The sequence below is a fragment of the Mastigoproctus giganteus genome, chromosome 11 (assembly GCF_048544385.1).
Source record: "Mastigoproctus giganteus isolate SK-2022 chromosome 11, ASM4854438v1, whole genome shotgun sequence".
Taxonomy (NCBI): domain Eukaryota; kingdom Metazoa; phylum Arthropoda; class Arachnida; order Uropygi; family Thelyphonidae; genus Mastigoproctus; species Mastigoproctus giganteus.
In genome coordinates this window covers 100281747-100297586 of record NC_143585.1, presented here as the reverse complement: position 1 = coordinate 100297586, position 15840 = coordinate 100281747, and the positions used below count along the sequence as shown (strand labels likewise).

Genomic DNA, 15840 nt, shown 5'->3' with positions numbered 1-15840 from the left:
TTCCCACTGCTAAAATTAATTCTTTATTTTTTATAATTGTTCTTACAGTTGAATCTGCCAGTCCTAAATGATTGCACACATCCAATTGTCGTTGAACGGAATCGATTCGCTTCAAAACGTCTAATTTAATTTTCAAATTCAGTATTTTTCTTACCATAGTAGGCTACATACCGTGTCCAGACGTTGTTGCTTTTTGATTCTTATCTGCCATTATTCATCTTCGAAAATGTAACTGTGTTGCATTAATTATTAATTATACAATGTTCGAGTAAACTGTATGTTACCTAACACTGTACTGAGTGGTGACTAGACTTCAGATAAATGCATATAACGCAAACATTACAAGCAATATATACTTGATCATTTTTTAAAATGTTGATCTCGGAACTACGTAACAAGCCACCATACTGCAATTAAATTAGCATGAAAAAAATTTCACTGAGCGTAAGAAAATTTCACAAATTGCCGTGGGAAACTTTTTAATTGCTGTTTTGCTATTCATTTTCAAGCTATTGACTGCATTAGATGAAATGTTTTCATTAAACATGCCAAAAATTTAATAGTCAGTTGTGACAGAGTTAGAGTGAGATATGGGTTATAATATAAGAACAGTATTATAGTGAATCGCGTTATAATGTGGGCCTGCTGTACATTAAACTTGGAATTTTTTTTAAAAATTCTGCCAATTTCTTCTTATATTCATTAATAAATACAGTTGTAACATACACCTGTGAATAGTTTGTCATAATTGTTCAGTTAACCATAAAAAATAAGCAAACTTGATTCTGCAGGTTTTTCATTTCCAATGCAATATGGCCATGGGATGATACCCTCCCTCATTTTAGAAAGCAATAAGGATTAATTAAAGAAATTTTTTATGGGACTCCCCTAACTTGCACTGCAGATAATCACAAATATAAATCAAAACACGGTCCTGCCCTGTCAATAAATTATCAAAAGCAATCCTTCCTCATCAATCACGATTATAAAAGACCAATGACAGACAGAGCAATCCACCAACAGTACATCATAAACATCAAAACAGGTTAATGGATGATGAACTGATCAATAATGTGCTATAAGCAAAATTCACCATGTTTTATACGAAAAGTAAAACAAAAAAAGGGGGGGGGGGTTAGTGCAGTTCTATCAATGTTAAGCTGTTCAGGGATTCATGCTTCAGGTATTTAACACACTCAGCAGAAGCTATATGACTTTATTCATAAATCTGGTAAATTTTGAACTTAGTTTGGTGGCCAATTGACTTTCTATCATGAATTCCTAAGATCAAAGTATGTTTCCCTGCAACAATCAAATGTCTGTTGGCTCCAAAGAAAATTCATAGATAAGTTTCCAACAGAGTTGGAAACTTATCTATGAATTTGCTTTAGTTAAATTAGAGGTTTAATTAGAAGCATTAAGTTAAATATTATTTAACTTTAACCCTAAATATAACTGCATTTGGAGAACCAATTTGTCATTCAGTAGTGCTATTAAAGAATACTACAGTAAAAGTCCGAAAATCTGGATGCCAGAAATCCGGTCCACCCAAGAAAAATCACAAACTTTTTAAATTTAGCAGACTTTTGTGTGTACGCACGCACGAGTGCCAGATGCCCAGTGACAACAAGCAAGCTCGCAGTTGCCATTTTGAAACGAGCAATCAAACCGTGGCAATGCTATAATTTTTGTCCTACTCTTTCCATTTACCATATATAGCATATGTATTTACAAGCCCATAATAATGGCTCATAAAATAGATAAACTTCATGGCATGAAGAGAAAGAAGAACAGATTGAAAACTTGAAATAATTAAGAAACTAGAAAGTGGTGTGAGCAATACTGTTTTAATGGAAACATACAACATCGGAAAGTCTACAATTTACGATATAAAAAAGGCAAAGAATAAAATTCTAGAATTCACAGCCTCATCTGAGCCTTACAGTAAAATTGCTGAGAGAAAAAGTTTACATCAGCCAAAATTAGTGAATCTTGATAAAGTGTTGTACAAATGGTTTTTGCTAAAACGATCGGAAGGTATGGCAATTTCTGGGTCGATGCTTATTGCCAAAGCAAGGTCTTTTAAGGAGCAAATGAACATTGAATTTAGTGATGGATGGCTTAGGAATTTCAAGACTCGTCATGGTATTAGACAGTTAGATATTGCTGGAGAAAGACAGTTGGCTGATACACACAAGCAGCAACAGAATATAGTGCAACGTTTGAAAAAATTGTATCTGACCTTACAGCCGATCAAATTTATAATGCTGATGAAACAGCAGTTTACTGGAAGCTTTTGCCCACAAAAACTTTGGCTGTAAACCAAGAACGAAATGCAACAGGGTTTAAGCTTAATAAGGAAAGAATAACCGTTCTTATGTGATTATTGCTAATGCTTCAGGTCAGCATAAAATTAAGCTTTTGATGATTGGTAAATTTCAGTGCCCACAGGCCTTTAAAGGAATTGTGCACTTACCTGTGACCTATAAAGCCCAAAAGAATGCTTGGATGGACAAAGATATGTTTCGTGACTGGTTTGTTCATGATTTTGTTCCATCAGTTTGTCAGAACCCTGAGAAAATTGGGGAAGCCTGCAAATACAAAGTGCCTGCTACTTCTCAACTGTAGGGCCCACCCGCATGAATCAAAATTAGTGTCTGATTGCGAAATATTTTTGCATGTTACTTGCCACCAAATGTAACACCATTAATTCAACCCATGGATCAAGGAGTCATTAGGAACTTTAAATGTCACTAAAAAATGATTTTATGACGAAAATGATGGAATGTGGATCCTTCAGAATTTCAATGCAGTTTTACAATCAAAGATGCAACATTTTCACTTGCAACTGCATGGAATGCAGTCAAACATGTAACTCTTTTAAGAATATGGCGAAAGTTATGGCCGAATGTAATGTTTGCAGATCTACAATCTGATCAAAAAGAAGATTTTGAAGGATTTCACATAAAGCTGAAGGCATCTGAAGTGAAAGAACTGATGGAAACTGTTAAATTATGTACGGAAGACAACCTCTACGCAAACTTAATGCTGATTACATAGAAGAGTGGATATGCATTGATGATGATGTTGAAGTTGCAGCGACTTTCACTGATCAAGAAATTATTCAAAGCATTATAACTCCTGATAAGATAGAAGAGAATTATTCAGAAGAATCTGGTGAAGAAAACAACAAAGCTGAGGAAGAAAAGATATTTTGGGCCACTGCAGAAAAGTCCAATGAAACAGTTATTAAATTTATGGAACAGAACCATAGCTTCAGTCTTTAGGACGTCATGCGATGCGCACATAGTGCATAATAATTTTATCATAAAGAAATTACAAAATCATAAACAAGATGATATATACAAAAGTATTTAAAGAAAGCAATAGAAGCATCAAACAGTGCAGCAGATAGAGTAGAAGCTGCAAGTGTTTCATCCACAAGCAGTGCAACAGATGCAACAGAAAACGCGGAAAAGAACGAATAAATATTTGTTTGTTTTTCTAACTTTGTATTTTATATGAAAATGTTTCGTTAATAAACTAAAACAAATAATTAATTTATATATCTTCTGCTTTCATTTATATACTGCATTTTTCTTTTACATTGCTCATTTTTAAACACAATTTCAAGCATACACGCTTTTTTTTCTTTTTTTTTTTTTTTTTTTTGTGGTGAAAATTTTTATGTTTACATCTTTGTCGGGTGTTGACTTTATTTTTCTTTAAAACTGCTCGTTTCAATAAATGAAGCATGCTTTATTTGCTAATAAATAAACTGTCAAAATTTACCTGGTCATTTCTTCTTTATTCCATCTTAAAAATGAATTTTAAAAGTACTGCCTGAGAATCTGAAAATCCGGATTGACCCAGTCCCCGAGCAGTCCAGACTTTTGGACTTTTACCATAGTTACTTCTTTAAATAGATATCACTGCAATACATTGTGATTATTGCTCACCAGTAGTTCCTTTATTCAAAGATTTTTAATATTTGATGATCTTTACTGATAACCAGATCAAGAATATTTTTCCCTTGTGACATCTTTAACACACTGACATAAACAGCAGTCATCCGGCAATTCCAGAAATGCTCAACTACTAGGCGAGCAAACAATCTGCAAGTTCCTTTCTATCTCTGTAAAACCAAAGATTCCCATAAGATATTCTTATTTGCTTGCCTCTTCTATTTTTCTGTAAATACATTCGTTGTAGTCATCACATCTGGTCTCCTACTCTGATCTCTGCTTTCCCAATGCTTATGCCACACCATACTGATTCAATATAGTTATCTCCTAGATATATCTGCCTTGAATCTATATGCTTGGCAATTAAAAGCATTATCCCTCCTCCCCTTCTGCCAAGTATTTCCCTCCTGAACATACTGAATTTGCCATATTCAAATTTTGCATCTAGTATATCAAAATGACACCATGTTTCTGGTATTTTTTTTTTTTTTTGTCTATATTTATTGACTTAATATCAGTACCTCAAATTTATTTGCTACACTCCTAGCATTAGTGTGAAGTACAACAAGGGACTGGCTGTTTTTTTTTTTTTTTTTTGTTTTTTTTATGTTCATTGTGAATCTAACACATCTCACATAGTTACTTATAGCAATGCTTTCTCCAGAAATTTTACTTCTCATTTTAGCTTCCAGATCATTTAAAATATTGCTGCCAATCAAAAGGTTCTTTCTCTTCTGAAGTCTCATTAAGAAAACTCTTAAAGTATGCATGAATGACATTTAATTTGAAACATTATCATATAAATGCATATGTATTACTACTATTCCCCTGAACTAGCAATTTCCTCAAACTCCTTCAGGCCTCTTCAATGATACTGGCAAAGATATTTGCACTATGTCTGCTCAAATGTATTGTCTCTACAAAATATGTATGTTCCTTCTATGAAGATAAAAATTCCCCTCCCCCCAAATCCTTCAAGTCTTGAATTAATCCACATTGGCTTTCAGTATACAGTTCATCATACTATGCCTAGGCAGAATTGCAGATATATATACTTCATGATCTAATTGCAGCATTCTTTTTTTTTTTAGCATGTTCCTAAGTTTATTCAACAAATCATCAGTTCATGTCATTAGTTTTTACATGAATAATAATGCATTCTTTACAACTCTTAAAAGCTGACATTTACTGATAACATCATCAATTTTAGCTAGCAGATGTACACTGGTTCTAGTCTACAAAATTACAAAAAATGTTTCCTGTTTCCCTGAAAATCGATTCACTCAACAAATAAAACTAACTCCTTTTGAACCACAGCAGTCCACACTCACTCTCCCCTGAGGTCTGAATTGGGTGTGCATCACCTGACAAATCAAATCAGTAAACACTTGAATTTCAGCTCTAGGGCATCCATTTGATTCTTCAGTGGTTCAAATTTCATCTAACAATGCATCAAGTTTTAGTTCAGTATACTCCTTACTTGTGACACATGAAAGACATTCATCATAGAATGACTTTGGAATACATGCAATGCACAGAGGAACTACCCACATCCATTTCTGTCTGAGTCATGATGTATCTGGACAAAGTACCTGAAGCAGATCTTGTAGGTACCATTATTATAGTAAGAACTTAACTTACAAAATATTACAGAATTAGCTTTACAAAATGTTTCAATAGTCAAATTTTTAAAAAAGTACAGTAGTTAAGCAGATAATTAAAATTAAGCTGCTATGGAAAATTAAGAATTTAAGCTCAACAAAGCACAAAAAAGTAAGAAGTTACATTTAAAAAAATATATTAATGAAAGTAGCTCAACAAAATTCCAGAAATTAAATTTAAAAACTTACAGAAATTAAACTGCCAATAATACAGAATTAAAGCAAATGAAGCTCCTACTAATGCCTGAACCTAAATATGATACAATGCAAGGGCATCCAAAATGTGAATCTATTCTCTATAACCTATTTATGAAAGTGTCTCTCACATGTTCTCACTATCTAAACTATTTATAAAAAGAATCCTAACTCCTTTCACGATCTACTTGTCTTTTGGCTCTAATCTCAATAATGTCCATTTCTCTGTTGTTTGTTGTTTGTTATTTGGTTTTTAGGAGCATTAGCAACTAAGGCCATATTGCTCTGGGAATATGCGGTGGTCATTCCCTGACCTTTCCGCATCCTCCGTATTTGGTGGTGATGGGCTCGAACCCCGGTCTAATCAAGAAGTGTGTGCTACGCACTGCTGCTCCTTCCCACCTGGCATTTCTCTGTCAAGCCCTAATTACTTTTTCTGTTAGAATATCAATCAGTTAGCTCAATCCCACGTCCAAATTATTCATACTATGATTCCATCCACTTATGCATATATACACACTGATATTCCTTGTCATAGTGTAAAAAAACATTATGGAAATCCTAAAGTCTTAAAACTTTATTAGACATGTTGGGCAGACAACTTGTGTAGTTTGGCAGCTCCAAGAAACTATGGGCATACCTGAAAAATTCAACTAACAAAAAAAAAAAAAAACAAAGATTTCAGGCAACAAACAAACAAACGTAGTCTATGCAATTCCTTGCACACCATACTGTGATTGCATATATATAGGCAGTACGAGAACATCGTTACGTACGAGAATTATAAAGCACAAAAGCAATTTAAAAGTAGCCTCAGATAATAATAAAAAAATAGACTGCACAAAAAAAAAATAGTTCCGAATTGGTTGCTCACCCAATTCGGAACTATTTACCCATCTTTTGAAATAATATAATAATAATAGACCACTATAATAATAGACAAACAAGACACAAAATTTAAGTTGGAAACCAGTGAGACTCCAGCAATAAGATTAACAAACAGATCAATAAACATACATAGACCAATAATAATCTCTGAGGAATGGGATTTAAACCTAATATCCTATAAGTTTAAATTTAATAACAAAACATAACCCCCCCCCCAGAACCTCTACTAACAGGACAGGTAGTCACACACCCGGATTTCTGAGTGAAACCTTTTCATATTCTCTCTCCAAAAAAATCCTTTAAGCTGTTCTAAATCTCTAAATTCTTCAAATTCCCAGACTATTAGTGTAATATGAGGGGGGTGGGAATTTTCTTTCTATCCTACTTCTCCTCCTTTTGGCTACTCAAACACCCTCATCATGCTTTTGAAATACAGCAATGGAGCATGCCAGCTATAAATACAGCCTACAACACGTGTTTGCTTCCCTTTGAAGATATAATAAATGAAAAGCTCCCTTTACACTTCTATTATTTTCCCATGTATAGATTTAGGATCAAAGCTTGCTTTTATTCCTTCGTCCTCTTACTAGTTTATTTCATTTCAATACTATTCTAATTACATCTCACCCGAATGCAGCCATTCCTGAAGAAAAAAATCTCAAGTAAGAGAATTAAATATAAAATATAAAATAAAATATAATATTTCTAAAATTTAAAATTCCAAAAAATACTTCTTAATAGCATATACTATCCTATTTTGTTAAAATTCACAAGATTGATTTCATATTTTTGGCCTCCTTTGACTTAAAATCTCTTTACCACATTCACTCAAATTTGTTTGTTCCCTCTTCCAACTCTACATAACACTCAGAAATGTTTAACTTTCTTTGAAGCACAATTTTCTACACTCTACCTTTCTTAAAATAGTGAAAATTTTCCTTGATAATTTCAACATTCACAACTCTAGCTGGCTCCAATTTTCTAGTCGTACGGACCCAGAAGGTAGAGTTAGTGAAGCTTCTGCTATTACTAATGACCACAGACAACTTATTCAATTACCTACTAGTATATTATATTATATTACAATCCTAATACCCTTGACCTTTTCCTCATCAACAATCATCCTTCAAAGTATACATTTAATGTTAGTTGTCTTCTAGGTACCTCAGATCACAACTTTGTGTTCTCTTCTCAGCCCTATGCTCATTCATAAGCAGTGTGTCATTTGGAATTATAGAAGTGTGAAATGGGATAATTTCCATGATTTCTATTCCATTTTGTCTTAGTTAGACTAGTGTTTTAAATCTTCTAATCCCAATACTTTTCGGATCATGTCAGTGAAATTATTCTTGTAGAGATGAAATCCTTCACTCCAGCATACACTCTCATGCTAAACCATTGTAGTTTTCTGAAAAATGTGCTAAGATGGTTTAATATAAGAATATAGGCATGGCTTCTCACATTGCTGGTGTTTGTATTGCTGCGTTCTTAAGCATCGTTATAATTCGACAATGGCGTATTTATATGTGGGGAAAATGTCGTAGTAAAAGATCAATGAAAGGCAAAACTGTTATTATAACTGGTGCAAATTCTGGAATTGGTAAAGCAACTGCGAAAGAATTAGCAAAACGCGAGGCTCGTGTAATCCTTGCATGCCGAGATGTTTCCAAAGCGCAGCAGGCTGTTGAGGATATACGACGTTATACGTTGAAAGGAGAATTGGTGATTAAACACCTTGACTTGGCTTCTTTGAAATCAATACGCAGATTTGTTGACGATTTTTTACAGTCCGAGCAAAGGCTGGATGTTTTGATAAACAATGCTGGAATTTTTCAGTGTCCTTATATGTTAACAGAAGATGGTTTTGAGATGCAGATGGGGGTCAACCACTTAGGCCACTTCTTACTAACAGTCTTATTATTAGATATTTTAAAACATTCGTCGCCAAGTCGGGTAATAATAATTACATCAGCTTTATATAAAAAGGCCTCTATTAATTTTGATGACTTAAATTCCGAGAAAAGCTACGATAAACAAATGGTTTATAATAACAGCAAACTCGCCACTGCATTATTTGCACAAGAACTCAATCGCCGATTAACAGGCTGTAGAGTCAATGTATACCTCTTAAGTCCGGGTCATGTGTGGACCAATTTAGGTCGTCATATAAAAATTCCATGGATAAAGATGGTACTTCTTTTCCCTCTGGCCCTTCTGTTTGTTCGGACCCCATATCAAGGATGTCAGACTATACTCAAATGTGCCACTTCAGAAGAACTCGATAATGAATCGGGAAAATATTATCGCAACTGTCGAGAAGAACCACTCTGTGAAATTGCAGAGGAGGAAACGGTTGCACATAAACCGTGGGAAATTAGTGAAACTCTGTGTGGAGTGAAATCTGATTGAACCAATAAGTATTTATTAGAAAGTTGGTTATGATAATTAAAAATGTCAGGGCTGTATATAGGTTTCTTTCAGAGGTCTTTCACATTGAAATGAAATGTTGAATTGCTGGAAGCGATACTATTAAAAGTATTATGCAGTGCATATCATTTTTGAAATGCATTTGAAACAGAATCATTGTGAATCTCTGTGTAATATTTTAAAATAGCAGTGGTATAAGACTAGTTGCATGGGCACGAGATATTAACACGTCACAAATCCCTCAGGATAATGAATAGGCTAAAACAGGATGTACTGAAATTAATATTTTTAAAAATATATGTAAGAACAGCAACAGTTAACTATCACTAAAATAGAGCTTATTGTAATATATAAGATTACAGTGGAGAGTATAGAGATGTGAGACTGTTGCCAGCTTGATTTGTATCCCTACTGTATTTCTCTTTGTGAGAAATACAAGTTAAATAATGAAACATGATTATTTCATATGTAATTTGGCATTCCTTTATTTATAAATATCGGTATTCGAATATTTATATCATTTATTTTGAACAAATTAGATATTTGTTTCCAATTTTGTCATGTTAACATGAAGCAAACAAAGTAATTCGTTATCTTTAAGTCTCCGACTTATTACTGTTTATTACACGAGGTGGCCTAATTGATGCTGGAGCAGTCTCATAACTAAGTGGGCTGTGAAAATTTATAATAAATATAAATATTTATAATTTTAATATAATAAATTTATAATAAAAATAAATTATGTTAATGATAAAATCAGTAGACCGGTACTTTAATAATTATAAAGTAGAAAAGTAAATAGTCATACACTAACATGTATAAATAAACATTTATGAAGTAATGATGAAACTCATGTCAAATAAATATAGATTTACAAACTTCTTGATTACAAGTTGGTAATGATGTGTGCAAGACTTACTGAGTAGAGAAATTCTTTCTAGTGCTGAGTTAGTTGGCCTCAGGCAATGATTAATCTTAGAACACATGCAACTTTCTCATAAAATGCACTGCAGTCTGATTTGCTTTTACAAGAAGATATTGAAAAGTGAAAAGCCTTATATAGAAATAGTGACAATAAAATTGTGAATATAAGCTTGTTTGATTATCTAATTCTTTTCGTAAACAAATGCAAAAATACAGGTTCAGAACTTTGTTGTGCTTGAGAACTCACTGAACTTATGTTATTTTTTTTTTCAGATAATGCTCAAATTTGAACATTGTGCTGTACATCTACTCCATCATATGCTATGGTGAAAAAATGAGCACTAGAATTTGAATGGGGTGGGGGATGTATTGAAAATGACCCTCATACTAGGTGATAAACAATGACTAGTTTTCAAGAAAATATTGGTGTAGTACCAATGGTTATAGCATTGATTTTCATTCCATTAGGCATTAGTAGAGGCAAGGAAGCAAGCTTATACACATCAACCAAAAAAAAAATCCCATTTCACACCTCCATTTGCTCTAAACGTTTGTCCAGTTTTTCCTTGAATCTATTTAAGCTATCAACTCCCACAACAACAGGTGGAAGTTTATTCCAGCAATCAACTACCTGCTGGCTAAAGGCAAATTTCTGCACATCTATTCTACAACTGTCTTTCCTCAATTTGAATTTATTCCCCCCTCAGGTTTGTAATCTGAGCAAGAGGAAGAATCCCATCAGCATTGAGCCTGCTCAACCCACATTCAAGATCTTATACACCTCAATCAGATCACCTCGCAGGTGCCTAGTCTCCAGACACTGCAATTTGCAGAATTTAAGCCTTTCTTAGTAAAAGGACCCCCCCCCTTTGTTACCCTCACAATCTTGTAGGTAATGCAGACTATAGTGATCTCATGAATGGGTGCAAACCTTTCTGACAAAGGAATTGGGTTTATCAAAGGTTTCCACAAGTTGGGTCCTACAGCTTTTGATTCCTGATTAAAAGCACAGTTGGTGCAAAACTTCCTTGGAATTGTTGGCACATTACAAAGCAGACCCATAAATTTTTTCGGAAAGGTTTGTAACCATGGACAAACATCCACAGCGAACTTGGAAACATCCAAGGTCATTGTCCCCAAAGAAGGTACAAACAGTTTAATCAACTGGAAAGGTGATGGGCAATCAATCTTTTGGGATTCCAAATGAATAACAATTACTGTTTCAACAGATCAAACTAATAAGTCTATACTATGAAGAAACTATATTGAAAAATACACACTCAAAGAGATGTCCACTGCTTCGTGGCGAGGTTATGAACTTTTCAATACCCCATATATCTTTAGTTATGGGTGATCAGAGACTGTATCTCATGGACTTTTTTTTTTTTAACTTAATTATACAAAAAGAATCAAAAGTCACTATAATACATTTTAATCAATAGTTTCTTATAACAATGGAATTTGCAATATTTTTATGTTCTCCTCTCCCTTACACCAATGCTATATAAATATTTTAATTTTTTGGCCTTTCTAAACTGTTTCTGTTTCAAAATGCTCATGTCTCTAGCTGAAAGAGGCAGCAATTCTTACTGATCATTTTCAAGTGGTAAATTTATTACTAAGTGCAAAAAGAGCTTTCCCAATTCAGGGAACTTCCAGGCTCTAAACAGAAAATGATATGCATGTCATAATCCAGCAGTTGAAATAACATTAAAAAAATGTTAGAGATGTCTCTATAACATTAAATGTGCATTTAATAAAAATGTATGATTATTGTACATAGCAAAGGAACGCCAAATAAATTTTCCATAAATACAGACATCTCATACTGAGAAGCAAATTACCACAATTTGCAACGATCTTAGACTTCAAATAAATAGCACTTCTCTCAAAGACAAATTATATTACTATCAGATTCTCTAAATGGTCCAGAGAGAGGCCTAGTTGCTTCAACTTTTGAGGTCGCCCAGCCATAATAATAATAAAAAAGACTACCTATGAAAACAAAATAATGTACAAAAAAGAGTGAAACATAATGGAATGCTTAATTTAACTAATTTTTCTAATCCTTTTCTGTGCAAATTGATCATTAAGGAAAATTCTCTTTGAAACATTGCCCCCCATTTTGAGTTTAATGCACAGAAATGGTCCTCATGTCCCTCCGCCCTTAGTTGTCTTTGATTGATATTTATAATGTACGTAATTATTCAGATGGCCGTTTCAAGGATTATTGCTTCTTCATTAGTGGATAACTAGGCACTCCTCAGTGCAAGTCTGATAACCTGTGATCATTCATTTCTGCAGTATCTGAAGTCTCTGGCAAAGAATGCCAAGAAATGCAGCAAACATTTCTTTCCTTATATTAATAGTAGAAGGAAGGCATTAAATCCAGAGGTAGACTGGGTCAAAAATTCTTACCGGGGAAAACTTCTAGTGGCCTTGTACAAGTGTTTATGGCCAAAATCACACTGGCCTCCATTGTTTTCCAGTCCACCGGGGTTTCCCCAGTAGGGGCTCACATCTGGTGAGTATGGGCTTGGCACACCCAGGGTCTTGAGCTGGATATCATCATTCTTCTGTTTCTTGGTGATTCCCTTCTATTTCTCTCTCAGGGGTAACTCAGAAATTTGGCTGGTGCAGCAAAAGCCTCAGGCTTCCTTGCACCATACGCTAATTATAATAATAATAATAGCATGTTGAAATTGACTTGTATCCAAATCTTCAACTCCATTTTCTGACTTTACTTACACTCACAACAGATATAAACAAGCCATTAATCCACACTCAATTTTGAAAATGTTAAGAATAAGTATTGATACATTTCATAGTGAACTTAGTTTGCTCATAGCTATATACATAAAACTGCAGTCATTGCCCTAACTTGTACAATACTCTTCTATAACTTTCCATGTAAAATTTACTTGGCCTTCCAGTGACTAGAAATCCTGTCTACGGTTTTTATGATAATAGCACACTACATTCCACTTTCCAGTTCAACGATCCTTCCTGTTCAAAAACAGCTACAACTTCATCAATGTCCATCACAGTTCCTCAAATGCAGATCTCCAGATAATTCTCTAGTGAGTAGTTAATTTCAGTTGTTCTAAACCCATTCCTGTCTTATTTCTCACAAAATGGTCCTATTCCTGTGCTCATCTTCAACATAGTTTATCTAGACTAACTCTTTCCTGAGAATAAACCTAACTTCTATGCTTTCTTGGCATAAGAATATCACAAATACTGCTTCCTCTGAATCAAAAAAAACTATGTTTTCTCTTTTGCTCTGCTACTTTTCATCTAAACAGCCAATAACTCCACAGAAATTTGTTGCCATGCCATGAAACTGGGGTGGACCTGAAACTTCAGTTAAACTCCCAGACTCAATGAAAAAGAGCACAAGCAAGTTAAGTGATGATTCCTCACTTAAAAACTCACACCAGTCCCATCATTAGAGATGTTCAATTTCTGCTGAATGTCTTTTCTACAGCCATTTTCAGAATTGGCACCCATCTTTCTTTGAAATCAGGCTGAAGAAACACATAATTTATATCCATTCGCAGTTCAACTCCAAATTAACTTTCCTTCTTCCTAATTTAACCTTCAGCTTGTGTTATTTAGACTAGCCTTCCTATCCATTACCAGAAAATTCCAATCTATAAAAATTCAGATCCAATATCAACAAACAGCTTGTCTTCTCAACCTTCAACTCACATATAGTACTATGGGTTCTAATACCTTTCATGATTAGAATTATCATAAAAATATAAATACATAAAATAAGGCATTTTTAAAAGGCAGGATATCCAGTGATGGTAAAGTGGTGATGACAATTTTTTGCCCAGTTAAGCATCCTGTACCAACGTGCAGTACCACAACACAACTATGCTGACAATGAAGTAACATTTCACGAAGAAACAGCCAGTGGACATTTTTTCATTATAGCATGCATATGCATACGTAATGAAATGTCATATATGCAAGAAAAGGAAATCCAACAACATGCAAGAAAAGGAAATTATATCACATCATCCTCCCTGCAAAAAATACTTGAAACTTTTGGCTTTTTCTAGGATTGAAGATGGATCTCAGGGGCAGATGGTTTCAAATGAAAAAATATGCATGCATCTTTAACACGGTGGTAAAATTAAAAATTGCCTGCATGAATATATCACTTAAAAAGGTGTTGTCAAAAAATGAGCCGGATCATGTGATTTGAATGATTTGTTCCAATCATGAATCAGGTGATGATTGAATAAGCACATTACATTCCAAGTTGGCTACACTAAAAAAAGGAGCATGTTGATCTAGATGATTAAAAAATATCATATATTACTTTCCCTAACCCAACTTATGTTAATGAAACTGTTACGTCTGGTTAGTTTAAGAAAATGGGGATAAGTTAATAAAATTTTTATTTCCAATTTGCAGTTAAAAGAAGAAAATGCACTTGCTCAGCAGTGTAACATTTCACAAAACTATCAAATACCACTGATCACAGTTTGTTGTGCCTGCATGCACTATTGACGGAGCTAACTGTGAAAATGTTGGTGAGTAAAGCACAACCCATCACTGTACCTGAGTATCCTCAAAATAAACTCTGTTTATAATACTACTTATTCCTAATGTGGTTACCCTCCACTCCATATGACTCTTTCAGGGCTTACTGGTACTTCATCAGCAGGAGACTATGCACTATATCAATGCAATGCATGACAACTCAGTGATAATTTAACTCACATCATGAGTTTAAAAAAAAATTTTTATTTTAAATTTCAAATTCCATAAAATTTTGCATTTTCTTGCCATCAAGGTTTAGAGGACAAAGTTTCCAAATCTAAGTTATCAAATTCTCTGAACTTGTTCAAATAATAATAATTTATATTATAGGACTTAATATCAATTTTTTTATAAAACAAGAAAGCCAAATAAAAATAGAAAACTTTTTTTAAAGGCACTAATCTCATTCAAATTGTCTCTCATCTCATGAGTTAAATTACTGGTTAGTCAAGAGTTGCACTGATGGGATACCTATTCCCCAATTATTAAAAATGGAGGATGATACCATACTACGAGGGATTTCTGAAAAGTAAGGTAACAAATTTTTTTTCTTAATAATGGTGAAAGGAAATGAGCTGAAATGCAATGGACAGATAGACCCGTTAATAACATTCAAAAAGACCGCCAGTGCAGTACTGCGGTATTGTTGCCTCACAGCAGATTCCAGTTGCAAAACGGCAGCTACCATGCAAGTGTGGTCCAAAACAGGTGTTCGTGAAGTTATTCACTTTTTGCAAGCAAAAGGGTCTTACTAAGTGACATTCACCATGAACTGGTTGCTGTGTATGGCGAAAAGGCGATGACAAAGAAGCAGATGTATTTTTGGCGCAATGAATTTAAAGTGGGATATGTTGACATTGAAGATCGACATCGGGCGGGCAGGCAGGCCTTCATCGAGCAAGACAGAAGACAACATTTCGCGCATTAAGGGCATCATTCTTGAAAACAGGCGAGTGAAACTGCATGAAATTGCACTAATAGTGAACATGAATAAGTCGACTGTTCATGAAATTGTTCACATTGTCCCTGGCTTTTGAAAGGCGTGCTGCTGCTGGGTGCCCCGACAATTGTCAGAGGAGGACAAAGCAAAACAGATGGGGATGTGTCTGGAGAACCTGTTGTGATACAGCAATAAAGGAGAGGATTTTCTCGCTCGCATAGTCACAGCAGACGAATTGTGGGTTCATCACTTTATCCCGGAAAGCAAACAAGACTCCATGACC

General features: G+C 34.3%; 1 protein-coding gene and 1 pseudogene across 1 annotated transcript in view; one reads left to right on the top strand and one right to left on the bottom strand.

Annotated features, from left to right (window-relative positions):
* Positions 1-15840, bottom strand: part of LOC150078292 (DALR anticodon-binding domain-containing protein 3-like) — a 325092-nt gene that overhangs the window by 242756 nt on the left and 66496 nt on the right. The window lies entirely within an intron of this gene.
* Positions 8160-9118, top strand: LOC150078293 (retinol dehydrogenase 14 pseudogene; annotated as a pseudogene).